Below are 16,213 nucleotides of genomic sequence, written 5' to 3'. Positions count from 1 at the left end.
TATCATTGGAAACACCAACCCACTGATTATTGTCATTGCCCCAGGAAAAGACGAAGGTTGTACCTTTGAAAGATCTGGTGTTCAAGGTATGTTTTGAAGAACAGATAGACTATCAAAATGTTATGAAATGACACACTCTGTTTCTTTAGCTTCTGTTTGTGTTAGAAGCTTATTATTCTCATTCTACTCAACAATGCTGTGTAAATACTAAGAAATGACTGGGAAAGTAATGTTACTACACAAATTCTTTATCTAAAAAATACCAGTTTCCTTACAGTGTATTTTGCTATAATTGGTATATTTATCTACTTATTGGTAAATAATTTTATTTTGGTTTTAGACACAGAAATGCAACATTATAACTAATTTATTCTTTTGTCAGATTGATTTTTCTATTGGTAGATCATAAGACATTTTATTATTTTTACAAGAATTTTTTTAAAGCATTTGCTGTTATATCTCTGAACTCCACCATCTCACTAGCATCTGTCAGATATAATCACCTACAGAACTACCTTATAAAGATTACCTTATCAGAAAAAGTGTCATCTTGTGAGCTTAGGTGTGAGAATTGCAAACTAAAGCTGAGCTACACTAACAACTGCTGTGCTAATTTATTGTAAATTATGTTTTTTTTTTTTTTTTTTTTTTGCAGAGATAAGACATGAGAAGTGTTTCTATTTAAATTCATTTCCTATTATTTCAACATATACAAAACAGCTTTACAAAACAGAGTGAGAACAAAGAATATTCCTTAAATAGGCTCTAGTGACAGTGAAATTTATTTTCTAAGCTATTAGTACCAGTCATGTCACACCATCCTAGGTGCAGAATCAGACAGAACCATTAAGACAAAACATGGATGCTTAGAACACGAGATGGTAATTACTGATTGTCATGTGAAGAGTGATGATTTATATGATATGAACTGGAAATAATTGTGTGGCAAGCTGATATACAGCAAAGCTTTAATTCACTAGGCTGACACTATAAACTCATAATCTACAGACCAAGCACCAGCCATGATAGATTACAGCGGTTCAGAATATATAAGCATGTCTTTTTCATGAACATTCTGGAAACCATAGTTCAGATGACCCCAGTAAAAACAACTGCAAGGTTTTTAAACAAGCTGGTTCCCTAAGAAATGTAAAAATCATAATGAGTCATTATATGATGAAAGTTCAGAACTAGGTGGTAGTGAATCACATGAAGTTATCACCTTTAAATCACCAAGGAGAGCATAAATTGTGTCCTATAAAGCACCACGATTCTCGGTGCATTTTAAACAAGATGAACGTCTTATACAAACATGATTTTATTATTATATTTATTGTGATGATTATTAAAACTAGAGTAAAATTTAGTGCATATAAAAGTGAAGAGCTAATGCTGCTGACCAGAGCCAGGAAAAGCATAGGCCTATATTTTGTAGACTCCTTTGTGTGACTCAGCCAGTATATGTTGACCTATTCTGGTTTTTATGAGTACATGATAAACATGGGAATTTGTGTGATCCTTAAAAAATGCATTAGCAGATAGGGTTTGTGGAAAGAGGCCCTCAAATCCATTTTGGTTTTTAATTCGAACTAAGATTTGAACTGTAGTCTCAGAGAACCAGTTGTAGGTCAACCCAACTGTTCCATCCTCTCCTTTTTAAAGAACACTTGAGGTCTTTCAAAGAAAATGGAGTTGAAATACATTTGAGAAAAAAGTGGAAAGCCATCTTGCTGTGACCCTCTGCCAGTAAGCTTTACACTACAGCACATCACACGTTTAAAAGAAGAGTCTTGTTTTTTGCGTAAGATTTTGGTTCAATTCAATTGATCTGTGCACGTTCCATGTGCAAAACATGTCATAGGCAGGATTTCTGCCTCAAAAGAGTTAAGGTCTGAAGGTGGAGAAAGAAGGCAGGGATACAAATGCCTGTACGATTCATTGTAACACTATTTAAAAATGTCTACAGTTGGGCCACAGGGGTAGAGGACTGTTGGGTGAGTCCTTGATTTTAGCTGACAGCAAAACAATGTACCTGTTAGGGATGGGCCAAAGAGAAGAGCAAGGACAGGGAGGGGATAGTGGGGTTTGTAGGTGGACCTTGTCAACTAGCTATGCCTCATAATAGTTACCCAAAACCAGAGGAATAACTGGCATTAAGTGACCTGGAATATAAAAACATGTCAAAATAATCTTGGCTCTGGAAGAATTTGAGTATAATTGTTAACTTCTGATAAATATTACTTTGATTATAAAGAAGAACAGAAGAAATACTGTTTTTGGTCAATGGTTATTTTTACTTAAAACGTTTATAGTTAGATGGATACAAATAGACCTCTGGTCATAGATTATGAAAAACACATTTGATAGTAGATATAAAAATTCTAATATTAATAACTACTGACATTTATGTAGTCCTTTCTTCCCAAAGCTCTTGACAAACATTACTGACTGTATACACAGAGGAATAGCATTGAAATGCTGCTACCCTTTCAAAAGACTAGACATTAATTCAAGGAAAAAGTAGCAAATGAAAATATAGGTCTGCAGAATATAGTGTGCATTTGGAAATGAACTCATACCATTTCAACTTGCTTGCAAAGTGTTTGCCATATTTTATTTTTATTTTATTGAATTGCTGGTGTTATTTAAGTTAATTCTCTTACTAAGACCTCTATGGTGTTTGTCATTTTTCTTAGGTAGGGCCTAAGCTGATTTATGTTACAATAGGGCAGTAAGTACCAGGGCTGATGTCCCCTTTCTGAGGACAATAGGTCTGACTCTCTAGCACCTCCTAGTGTGAGGAGGGCTGATATGCCAGCACAACATAGGAGTGCCATGTACTGAAGGACTAGTTTTATTTCATCACAAACTGAGATTGTACGTGGTTATCTGAGAAATACGAGAAATACCACCTGGCTCAAACAAGTTTAATCATATATTAGGCCAAATGAGTTGCTGCTGAGCTGCTTGATGACTTGATTAAAATGATGCTATGTTTGTTCATTTGCTTGAACAAAGTGTAAATTACATGGTAGTAATCATTTTTAAAAGCCAGGAAACACGAAATGTTTAATGTGCACGTTTAGAGCCCTCACTACAAAATACGAACAATTTTGCTGCATTCTCAAAGTATGACTGAAATAATAGAAATATAAATTAAGGTTATTTACATTTCTTGTAATAATGTTATACTTTGGAAATTTCAATTCAATTCAGGGTTTATTTCAAATCACTTGTTTTAGATTTTAACATTCCTCCTGCCTTCTTCTATAAATCCTGTGTATCTTCAAACATTAAGTTAAGGTCTCAGCAATTATTTAAAGCTTTCATTTTTTTTTCAGAAAACAAGGAACTTTATATTTTATAAACTCTCATTTACATTATCATTTTCACCTTCACTGAACATGCACTCCAAGCCATGTACTGTACTAGGTCATGGGGATTCAGAGACAAACAACACATAGTCTCTGACTTTCAAGGAGGTCTCAGTCTATTGTGTGGGTGGTGGGGACGCTTGGTAGGAATAACATAATTTGCAGAATGAAACAATTATTAGAAGCATATGTAGAGTGTTCTAGAAATATAGAAGAAGGATAGCCAATTTATTTTTGATGGGAGGGAAGATTCAGAGAAAGCTTAAAAAGGGAGGTGGTGCTCGAGTTGAATCTCAAAGGAGAAATAGGAGTTAGCATGCAGATGGGGTTGGATAGGGAGGGAAAACACCAGACAGACAGACAGAGGAAGTGGCATGTACAAATGAATAGATACATAAGGAGAGCATTCTAGAACAAAAGATGTGTGTGACATTGGTGAAAAGCTAGGGTCAAACAGGCCTGGGTTCAGCCCCAGCTTTGGTATTTTATAACTACAAGACCTCTGGGCAAATCATCTAATCTCCTACAAGCCTTGGGTTTTCCACCCGTTAAATGGGAGAGATGACCTGCTGATTGATAGTAAACCAATTGGTAGAGCCAACTTTCTTAGAAACATATTTAAAAATGCAAAAATTAGAAAAATGGAAAGGAAAATTAAAGTGAAATTTAGTCGAGTGCTAATGCTTTAAATATTGAAATGTAAGTGTTTTAAATTTAAAATGTGATTTACAATCTTTCAGAGTAAGTCATGCCTAGAAGTAAGTATCTGTTTGTCTTTTGCTATGGCTACATTGAAAGATGGAGAAAAAAATAAAAAAGAAATCAAGGGATTTATTTTCCATATGTCCAAATAATATCCAGCTTTTTAAAAAACAAGTTTAGCAAAAGTTAAGACAATGTATTTCCCTCATCATTTGTTGAGAGGAAGCCTGCTTGATTAATGTAATTAAAGGGTTGCTTGTAACTCAAGACTCAATTAAAAAAATAAATTTGGCCTTATTACTTTACTTCCAACTGGTGGTTTTCCTAGTGTGATTTTTGAGCTAAAATCTGCGGCTGCTTTGTTCATGACACATGAATTGTTTTAGCACATCCTTTCCCCTGCTGTGCATATGATTAAGAAAACAGAGGTTAAATAGTGCAGTAAAGAATTGGGTAAATTCATTCTATTTTTGCTCACGGTGCCTTTTAGTCCCCCTCCTCCTTTTCAGGACTAGAACACAGAAACCTATTATCTTCTCCTGAAATTATTTAAGATATGTTCTTATGCTGAAAAAAATAACTTCTCTCTCAGCATTTTCTAGTACACTGATTTTGTGATGTCTGTGCTATAGATATTGTCTGTATTGGCAGGAAAACCAAATGCAAGTACATCCTACCATTTATTGAGTGCTAATGTATGCTGGGCACTGTAAAAAGAATTTTGCACACATTGTTTTATTTTTACTTTGTGATAATCCTATAAGACAGGGATAATCATTTTCATTTTTAGACGAGGAACAAGAAGCTCTGAGAGGTGATGTTACTGTTCCAAGGCCCCACAATTAGCAGGTGACAGAACTAAGGTGCTAAGTCTGGTCTATCTCATTCCAAATCTGGGCTCTTATCCACTTGTCTTTTTTTTCTTTGTAGCTTGAGTTTGAGTCAAAGGATTTGAATCTAGTTCTGGTGGAGCATCTTGCATAGAGTTGGTGTAACACATGGTAACACATGTTAAATTCAACGGAATAGAAATCTTATGTCATGAGTGTAAAAAGCAGTCAGTTCTTGCCCTCTTTGAGTTTATAGTCTAATGTGGGTGGCACTATAAAGTACAATACAGTAGGCAGCATGGAGAAAACATGACAAACTTAAGGTCCCGGGCAAATAAGCTTTTTTTCTTCCCTTAGCCCTGTCTCCTCCCCAGTTTTTCAGCTACTCAAACTAAATCCTGGAAAGCATTCTTAATTCCTCCCTTTCGCTCACTCTTTGCACCCAATTCTTCGGCAAGTCCTGTCATATATGCTCTGAAATGAAACTGAAGTAGACTTCTCTCTACCTTCCATGCCACCATTCTGTTCCATGTGACTCAGACCACAGCCATTACCTTCTACCTAGTCTCCCTGCTTCCCCACATTTGGTAAGAACCATGTACAAACAGCAGCCAGAGATTTTGTGAAGCCTGAAGCTAAATCGGGACACAAAATTAGGTATAGAAGTGAATCTGTAGAATTCACAGAAGTGGGTATACAGAATAATAAAAGAACAACAAATTACTTTTATTAAAAAGCTAACAAATTCCAAAAATAGCACAAAATTAAAAATTAAATTTAAAAATTAAGTGCTTAACCTATCTCAATAATACACTTTACCCTACTTTTTTGGACTTCAGATTCTAATCAGCTCTTCAGGTACAACAATATTAGGATATTATTTTCCTTAGAAAAAAATAGAAAAATTAGTCTTTCTTCTAGCTTGGTTAAAGGATATGTTTTTAAGTTATTAATAGTTTAGGAAAACTTCAGCCTCACAATTTATTTTTGGTAACATCCTGTAGATTTTAGCATTGATGTCCAATTTCAGAAAACATTTAGCAAGTTTTCTTCATACATTAACTACAAGATTTAAGCTTCTTTTCAGGTTATTTTATGCAGGAAACAATTTAAAATACTCTTTACTCCTTAAATAGGTGGCACTCATTAACCAAATTGTGTTGTTGCCCTCCTTGTAAAGTCATATTGTACAATTTATGCTACCTTAATCAATACAAGGTTTTTTCTTGTAAAAATGCAAGAAGCTTAAATCTATTTTTAATGCCACATTATTCACTCCTATTAATTGCGTTAGCAATTAATAATAAGCAATGTAGAAACTTATTCACTGCTTCCATTTAAAATGTATTTCTTCCTCTTATTGGATTTTTGAAATATATTGTTATTTATTTTATTTTATTATTTTATTTTTTTCTTTGAGATGGAGTCTCACTCTTGTCATCCAGGCTGGAGCACAATGGTGCGATCTTGGCTCACTGCAACCTCTGCCTCCTGGGTTCAAGCAATTCTCCTGCCTCAGCCTCCCGAGTAGCTGGGATTACAGGTGCGCACCACACCCAGCTAATTTTTGTATTTTTAGTAGAGATGGGATTTCACCATGTTGGTCAGGCTGGTCTCAAACTCCTGACCTCAAATGATCCTCCCGCCTTAGCCTCCCAAATTGTTGGGATTACAGGCATGAGTCACTGCGCCCGGCCCTCTTATTGGATTCCTACTTTAGTTATGACCTCAATTTTGGGGGGTTATGATTTACTTCTTGTAAATTAATTTACAAGAAGTTGTTAAATTAATTTCTATTGATTTCATTGCTCATTTATATTGCTCTTGTTTCACATTCCACTCTATTTTAATTTTTTTTCTCAGTTCTCCATAAATAAGTCAATTTAAAGATGACAAAAGAAGGTACTCTGAATATAATTCCAAATCTGAAGTTGTAATTTCTCACTTGTTGAACTAAAACATTCCAAAAGTCTGCCCAAATTGCAGTTAAAATGGTATATTCAAAATTTACTGAATAAAATGTTTGCATTTCATTTGCACTTTGGTTTTTATTCCAAGTCTTCAAAAATATATTTTAGAGTTCTTAAAATGTCACTTAACTCATGGCAAGACTTGAATAGCTTTTTACACAGCTGATGTTTAGATGAATATCCCGTAGGCTTGCTGCTTGCTCCATACATTTCAAACCTGGTTTCCCCTCCATTACTCACACATGTCCAGAGCCTGGCCGCAAAGGACACACAGTCACACTGCAATATGACAGGACCTGGCACCTTGCTATCATGATGTCACAGTTTATGGTATGAGAAGCTGTATCTACACAAAGATGGGTATAGATTATTATACAAGAGTTCCCTCTCCCAGTTGAGTCGATGACCTTTCTAATATACATATCCAGTCCTATCTGTTTGTTGGAAGTTTATATTTTGTCATTCTAATATCACATTAAACTTAATGTATTTAAAACTAAACTTGTATTCACATCTCTTACTATTATTATGAAAATTTGGCCTCAAATTATGTTAATGGCTATGTTAATGGCACAATTTCTCTTTTAGATCCTGTTGTTCAAATGTGTGCAAATTTTGGTTTGTCTTAACTTCTCAGGTCTTTTATATCCAAGTGATTACCAACTTCTATGTTAAATTTCCTTTATAATTTTTTTTTTTTTTTTTTTTTTGAGATGGAGTCTCGCTCTGTCACCCAGGCTGGAGTGCAGTGGTATGATATCTGCTCATTGCAACCTCCGCCTTCTGGGTTCAAGAGATTCTCCTGCCTCAGCCTCCTGAGTAGCTAGGACTACAGGCACGTGCCACCATGCCCGGCTAATTTTTTGTATTTTTAGTAGAGACGGGGTTTCACTGTGTTAGCTAGGATTGGTCTCGATCTCTTGACCTCGTGCCTCAGCCTCCCAAAGTGCTGGGATTAAAGGCCTGAGTCACTGCACCCAGCCAATATATCTTACATAAGTCCATTCCTTTCCATTACCATTGCTATATGCTAGCATTAAAAAAAATAACTTAGCAATTTCCTAATTTTCTAATTAATCTCTCTGTCCCTAATCACTTTTCATTTCAAAATGTTGTTATAACATTGCCAAGTTACTTTGCTCAAAATACTGCTGTTATACCAGTCTCATGCTTAAAACTTGCAATCTAAATTGCTGTTTATAACATTTACATGAGAACTTTTACCAAAGATATAATTTTAAAAATGAACTCAAATTTCTCAAGAATTAAAGCTACTTTCATATCTAGTAAATATTTTTAATTTGGATGAATTTGGTGGAAAGCCAGTCTAAATTTGAGAGCAGTCTGAATTATAGAATATTTCTAAATAAAACTTCACTTTCAAGTGGTAGCAATTCTCAACCTCTCAAGCAAGATTCCTAGAGAATTTATCCCTCATGCCCAAGGCATCAACTTTTGTAATGAGTTAATTTCTCTCCTATGCATCTAGAATCTTACTAACTATGCAAACATCCTTGAGAAAATTCAGAAAATAGTCATTTAATTGTTTTCTGTAGAATGTAGTTCTGTTGCAGATCCCTATTAAAAAAGACTGGTATAGTAACTGACAGAGCTAATGAAAGGTTACAAGTTGAGATTCTGGATATACCTTAATGACTTAAGAAAGAAAAAAAAACCTCACTTATAATTAGCAATGTCCATTTGCATATAAACAACAAATGCTGCCAAATTCAAACTGCTCTGCTTAAGAGAGCAAGAGCTGGTTTATAAACAGCCTCCATGTAATATTCTCTAAATTAGGAGTGTCTTTGTTCTTTTATAGACCAAACTTTACTATTAGTGCAGACCAAGTTGATATATTTGAAATTCAGTTATTTGGGTTTGATTTAATATAGTTTTTACTGTGCATAATTTGCAAGAAGGTTCAAGCCACTACAACATTTATTGTACAATTGTTAAGACAAAATGTAGACTACAATAATATTTAGTTACAATTACAAGAAAAATTTTTTTTGAGAAGACAAAATATGTTATAATAGAGGTGATTCTGGACTTATCATTAAGATGTTTTGAATTTAAATATTTAAAAATTAAAGGTGGCTAATTTTTGTTTACTAGCAATATATTTGTTTACTAGCAAAAATATATTTGTTTACCAGCAATATAAAGTAGTGATATTGGTATATTTAGATGGTATTATATTTAGCTGTTAAAGTGACAGAAAATCCAAAATTCCAGCAGCTTTGACATGATAGTATTTTATCTTGCCTTCACATGAAAATCCAGAAGTAGGCAGTACCAAGCTGTATGGTGGCTCTGCTTTTCACAAAATCTTTTGGGATCTAGGCTCCTGCTACCTTTCTGCTCCTGTAACTGGCCTCCATTCCTGTCTCTTTGGGGGAGTGGATGGTAGATGAATGTATGCTGGCAAATTATACACAGTTGCAGCAAAATTTAATTTGCTGGTTTTCAGCCATTGGTTGTGCATTAGAATCTCCACAGAGCGTTTAAAAACTAGAGATGCCAAGCCCTATCCCAGACCGATTGAATTAGAATGGTGGTGGGGGAGGTGTTGTAGTTTTTTAAAAAAAATATTTAATTTATTGTTTTTTGTATACTCTTTAATTGGTAAGCAAAGATATTTGCTCGTTTTTCCCAGATATCATTTAAAAAAATTTTTGTTTTAGGTTTGGGGGTACATGTGGAAGTTTCTTACATATATAAACATGTGCCACAGGGGTTTGTTGTACATATTATTATATCACCCATGTATTTAACTCAGTACCCAATAGTTATCTTTTCTGTTCCTCTCCCTCCTCCCACCATCCCCCTTCAAGTAGACCCCAGTGTCTGTTGTTTCCTTCTTTGTGTTCATAAATTCTTATCATTTAGCTCTCACTTATAAAGAGAACATGTGGTATTTGGTTTTCTGTTCCTGTGTTAGTTTGCTAAATATGATAGCCTTCGGCTCCGACCATGTTCCTGCAAAAGGCATGATCTTGTTCTTTTTTATGGCTGCATAATATTCCATGGTGTATATGTACCACATTTCCTTTATCCAGTCTGTCACTGATGAGCATTTAGGTTGATTCCATGTCTTTGCTATTGTGAATAGTGCTGCAGTGAAAATTCGCATGAATGTGTCTTTATGGTAGAATGCTTTATATTCCTCTAGGTATATACCCAGTAAAGGGATTGCTGGGTCAAATGGTTACCAGTTCTGCTTTTAGCTTTTTGAGAAATCACCACAATGCTTTCCACAATGATTGAACTAATTTACACTCCCAACAACAGTGTAGAGGGGTTCCCTTTTCTCTGCAACCTCACCAGCTTCTGTTATTTTTTGACTTTTTAATAATAACCATTCTGACTGGTGTGAGACGCTATCTCATTGTGGTTTTGATTTGTATTTCTCTAATAATCAGTGATATTGGGGTTTTTTTCATATGCTTGTTGGTCGCATGTATGTCTTCTTTGGAGCAATCAGGCAAGAGAAAGAAATTAAGGGCATCCAAATAGGAAGAGAGGAAGCCAAACTATTTCTGTTTGCATATTACATGATTCTTTCCTATCTATAAAACCTCATAGTCTTGGTGCAAAAGCTCCTTCAGCTGATAATCAACTTCAGCAAAGTTGCAGGATACAAAAATTACTAGTATTCCTACACACCAGCAACAACCAAACTGAGAGCGAAATCAGGAAGGTAATCCCATTCACAACAGCCACAAAAACACAATAAAATACCTAGGTAAACAGCTAATGAGGGAGGTGAAAGATCTCGACAATGAGAATTACAAAACACTGCTCAAAGAAATCAGAGAAGACACAAATAAGTGGAAAAACATCCCATGCTCATGGATAAGAAGAATCAACATCATTAAAATGGCTATAGTGCCCAAAGTAATGTACATATTTAATGCTATTCCTATCAAACTACCAATGACATTCTTCACAGAACGAGAAAAAATTATTTTGAAATTTATATGGACCCATGAAAGAGCCCAAATAGCCAAGGCAATCCTAAGCAAAAAGAACAAATCTAGAGGAATCACGTTACCCAACTTGAAACTATACTACATAGCTACAGCAACCAAAACAGCATGGTATTGATACAAAAACAGGCACGTAAACCAATGGAACAGAATAGAGAGGCCAGAAATAAGGCTGCACATCTATGACCATCCGATCTTTGATGAAGCTGACAAAAACAAGCAATGGGGAAAAGATTCCCTGTTAAATAAATGGTGCTGGGATAACTGGCTAGCTGCATGTGGAAGATTGAAGCTGGAACCCTTTCTTATACTACATATAAAAATCAACTCAAGATGGATTAAAGACATAAATGTAAAACCCAAAACTATAAGAACCCTGGAAGACAACCTAGGCAATACCATCCTGGATCTAGGAATGAGCAAAGATTTCATGACAAAGACATCAAAAACAGTCTCAACAAAAGCAAAAATTGACAAATGGGATCTAATTAAACTTGAGAGCTTCTGCAGGCAAAAGAAACTATCAGAGTAAACATACAATCTACAGAATGTGAGAACATATTTGCAAACTATACATCTGACAAATGTCTAATATTCAGCATCTATAAGGAACTTAAACAAATTTACAAGAGAAAAATAAATAACCCCATTAAAAAGTGGGCAAAGGACACGAACAGATACTTCGCAAAAGGCGGCATACTTTTGGCCAACAAGCATGTGATAAAAAGCTCAGTATCACTGATAATTAGAGAAACATAGTTTGTTTTTAAAGCACTGCAAGTGATTCAGCTACATGGTCAGGGTTCTGAGCCACATTACTTCAGAACTGCTATGGGAAGGAATTACAGGAAAGACTGAGTGAGAATTGTGAGCACCTCTTCAAACCTCTCTTTCTTCCCCTCACTTATCAGACTTGGTTACATATTCTTCTCTTCTCCAACTCTCATCAAGCCTTTGGAGCAATTTTTGCCATGGGTCATTTGACAGAAGAAATAGAGAGGTAAATGAAATTTAGAATTAAAACAAAAACATTCCTGAAATAAACTTCAGTGATAGATAAAAGCTAACATTCATCTGTAAGGTGAACTCCTTGAAAGCAAGGCCCTCATCTTTTTCAACAAGACCTCCATTGGACAACAGAAGCTCCAGAGAGGTTGGCAGGGGAATAAGCTATATTGGTACCAGACTGTAGCTCTCTGTCTAACTTTGGTTGCTCCAGGGTGGGAAACTAGGACTAAAGATGTCAGGGTTACAGCTACCTCGTCTTAGATGATTTCACCTCAATGACTTTATCTGATTTTATTGATGGAAAACTGCTCTCAGATCTGCATGGAGCCTACAAAGAGAGCAAGCCAAGTTCTCGATGATACTAAATTAGATTTCTGGAGAGGATGTGTTCTGAGCCCCACACATTCCCTTTTGACTATGAGCCCTGTGATGCTTACTTTACTTTATAAATGGCTTTTGGGGGTTCATCCTGGATCGCTTTGAGGGATATTTTCTAGCTGGCTCCCAATTTTATTCTCTTGACTTGAAACTATTCTAAAGAGGTATCTTAGATATCACCTTCACTCATTAATGGAACTTTATGTGTTCCTCGCCTTGGAAAAATCTCATTCTTCTAAATTCTCTTTTGAACACAGAACAATGAGAATGCGCAGTACTAAACATATTTTATTTAAAATTTTAAGGTTACTTTCAGGTTAGGTTGAGTTTCTCAGTTATGTTTCTTATCTAATCTGGTCCCACAAATTAAACCATTTTTACTAAAGGAAATGAACACCATCTTCCACCCTGTTCTGCATTTTCTCATCCTATTTCTGTTCTTGTTTTAAGATTTTATCCAATACTTCTAGTTTGGATGAGCTTACTTACAATCTCTTTGATCATGGCCATTCCTACAGAAAGCACTCCACTTACTTCTTTAGTTATGAACATTGCCAGTTAGCTAATGGTCTGTAATTACAGACATTTAAACTTTGAAAAACCAATGTTTTCTCCTTCCCATTTTCAGGAGACAGATTTAAAAAGATTTATGTGAAGAGACAAAAATTCATTGTATTTCTTGTTGACATAAAATGCTGCATATAACTTTCTGGTTTTTCTCTTAAGTCTTTTTAGTTTCTTTTTTCCCCCTTCCTACTTCTTGAATAAAGTCTTAATTAGGTTCTATGATTCTTAACACCTGTTTAATATCCCATTGAAGAATGAAGATGGGCTTCAGGTTTTCAGTAGTTAACAGGCATCCCTGGCAGTCACAAATTAGAAAAGCTTGGGTGGTGGAGCACTGGGCTGGGGAGGAAAAGAGGAAATGCAAAAGGAAATACCTAATCCATTGACCTGAGAATTTTGTATACATTGAAACTTAATTATAAAGGTGTACAAAGGATAAATGTGTAAAGAGGTCTCAGGGCATATATGAGTGTGCATGTGCCACATATGATAAAATTCACATTTTCATACCCTTGAAACTAAGAGGAAAAGGAGGTTTAGGGCAGAGAGAAAAAACAAATGAACCAAATTATTTTGAAATAAATAACTAATAAATAGCATTAATTTATCTTCAGAGAAAAGGTTAACTCTTTAACTGGGGGTGGGGGGTAAGCGGGGGGAAGTATCACACTTTGAAAAAGAATCACTGTTTGCACATTTTTTAATGAATATAAATGAGTGTATAGTCTAAACTTTTGTTGCTATTTTTTGTTTTGTGATTCTACAATATTATAATCTTTATGCTTTTAACAAGAAAACTCTTTTTATTACATAAATCTATAAATATCTTAGCTGAAGAATTTATCTTCCTAGTTCAGGAACTGATTATGCTCTCTCCTTTTTAATATTCAATTATTTAAGTAAAAATGGAGGTAACATCCACTAAAATAAAATAAGAAATGTAGATAAAATGACGACAAGTCTCAATTTGTATTTTGAACTGCAAATCTTCTGTACTGTGAATGTTTCTTGTATTTTAAAAGTAATTTAAAGTCTAGTTGCAAATGAAAAAAAATGACCAAACTATATTGAACTTTGGCAAATTTGAATGTGATGACTCTGTCACTTAGTTTGAAAATCATTCTCATGGGCACAAAAATGAAGTTTTAACCAAACCTCCACAGGAGGGCACTATAGTGTGACTCTGGTGTAAGTTGCAGCCACGGCAATTCATTCTGTCCTTCTCCAGCTCTTGGTTAAAAACCTTAAACAGTGAGTCCTTCTCTTGGATTAGAAAAGTCTAGATTTCAGAACTCAAGCTAGGTAGATTTCATATATGGTAAATATTTTTTCTTTGCTAAAACATGGCTATAGGTAATTTAACCTTTCTTTTCAGGCATATATTCAACATAAAATCTTATCTCAAAATACAGCAAAAAATGGCAGGATGCATGCTCTGAATGAAATAAACTATAAGTAGGTTAAAATTATATAATGCTTTAAAATAGCAGAAATAGTTTAGAACATTTGGTTAAGCAATCAAAACCAAAAGACATTACAACAGATAAATGCATTTATTACTTATAAATGATACTATGTATAAAAAGCACATATAAATGGTATTACTTAAACATGGTATATATTACTTGCAATGGTATGTCTAGCTAATTAGATGGTAGACAGTTACACAAATCTTAGTAAATGTAGAAACAGAATCAAAACATAAATACCAAAGCATTTCCAAACTGGTTCGCCTCATCCCAATAAAAGCTCTAAAAACATTCACTGTAATGCTAAAGATGGAGATTAAGGCCATAAAGATGGCCAAGATTAAGATTTAATAAGTGTTCCTCATCCTAACTTTCAGTTTCACTAGTTTATTTTCAAGTTGTTCTTCAGGAGATAACATATTTTGATATTTTACTAAAGTTTTTAAAATCAATATAAAAGTAATTGTAATCTTGGCAATTGCCATCTGTCTTTATGAGCATTGCCTTATTATTTTGAGGACTAACAGAGCCTTGCAAATCCAAGAAAGCTGTATCGAATAGACAGTTTCATTAAATTTGAAAAGTCGCAGGAGCAGTAGTTATAGATACAGATTATATGGTTCTAATAACTGTTTACATAGCAAATCTATTTCCAGTAAGGAAACTTTTCATTTTTCAGTTTTGCCAAAAGGATTTAGGTAAATCCAAGACCGGTACAAAGTTAAAGTGGGCTATATCAGCGGGGCTTAACTTTTGGGTGGTAGTTGTTGCCTTTACAGTCAACTATTGATAGATTTAATGTTCTGGGAATTTACAATTGAAACAAAGTAATGTAACCACAGTACAAATCTGACAGCTTTCTGAACCTGCATTCTAGATTAGACATTGATGGCATCATGTTTTCCTAGAAATGAAAAGTACTTGCTTAAAGCAAAGGAGTTCTCTAAATTTTTGATGGTTCACACCTGGATTGAATAATTAAATTTGTTAGTAATTAAAACGCTAGTTCATCACTCCCCTGGGGAATCCAGGCAGACTGTATTAATTTAAATATCTTTTCTTTCAGCTCATACAGATCTTTATGCCAATAAAGGATTCAAAAAGTAGATTTAAAGAAAGACTTGGGTAATCTGCTTTCACATAATAAAATTACTTTTAAATATTGTTATAAAAAACTGGCAACTTTTATACAGTCAGACAAACAACAGAACCATATACAATCAAAATTTTCTTTTGCTTTTAAATCTGGAATCTAGTTAATCAGAACATTTTAATTATGAGATTCTTCATTATTTAGAAATTTTAGAACAGGTAAATTGTAATCAAATGACTTGATATCAATCACTCAAAATAATGCAACTTCTGGCATCTATCTTAAGGGTGAAGCAATTTCTACTGGATTTTATATGATTTTGAGGTACTAAAAGATCTCCCTTTAAAAAAGAAACTTTCCCCTCCTTCCCTCCCTCCCTCCTTTCCTTTCCTTCCTTCCTTCCTTCCTTCCTTCCTTCCTTCCTTCCTTCCTTCCTTCCTTCCTTCCTTCCTTCCTTCCTTCCTTCCTTCCTTTCCTGCCTGCCTTCCTTCCTTCCTTCCTTCCTTCCTTCCTTCCTTCCTTCCTTCCTTCCTTCCTTCCTTCCTTCCTTCCTTCCTTCCTTCCTTCCTTCTTTCCTCCCTCCCTTCCTCCCTCCCTCCCTTCCATTTTTAATGTTTTTCCAGTCAGAAAACAGTGCCAATAGATTTTTCATAAAATATCGTATGTCAAAAGCAAATTTTGGTTAAGCAAAATGCTCCATACTAATCAAAATTTTGCTGCAAAATTCTGTTTAATTTCCAAGTTTGACTCCTTGAAAGTATTTTGAGGGGCAACTGTTGTATTTCTCTTAAAACGAAAAAAAAATGAGAAAGTGAAATATGAGATTTGGT

General features: G+C 34.7%; 1 protein-coding gene across 1 annotated transcript in view; it reads right to left on the bottom strand.

The window, feature by feature from the left end:
• The window catches only part of CABCOCO1 (ciliary associated calcium binding coiled-coil 1), a 104,633-nt gene that overhangs the window by 18,940 nt on the left and 69,480 nt on the right, over nucleotides 1–16,213 (bottom strand). The gene's annotated exons all lie outside the window — the stretch shown is intronic.

This window comes from Rhinopithecus roxellana, chromosome 11 (genome assembly GCF_007565055.1).
Source record: "Rhinopithecus roxellana isolate Shanxi Qingling chromosome 11, ASM756505v1, whole genome shotgun sequence".
NCBI lineage: Eukaryota > Metazoa > Chordata > Mammalia > Primates > Cercopithecidae > Rhinopithecus > Rhinopithecus roxellana.
This window is presented reverse-complemented; position numbering and strand designations above follow the sequence as displayed.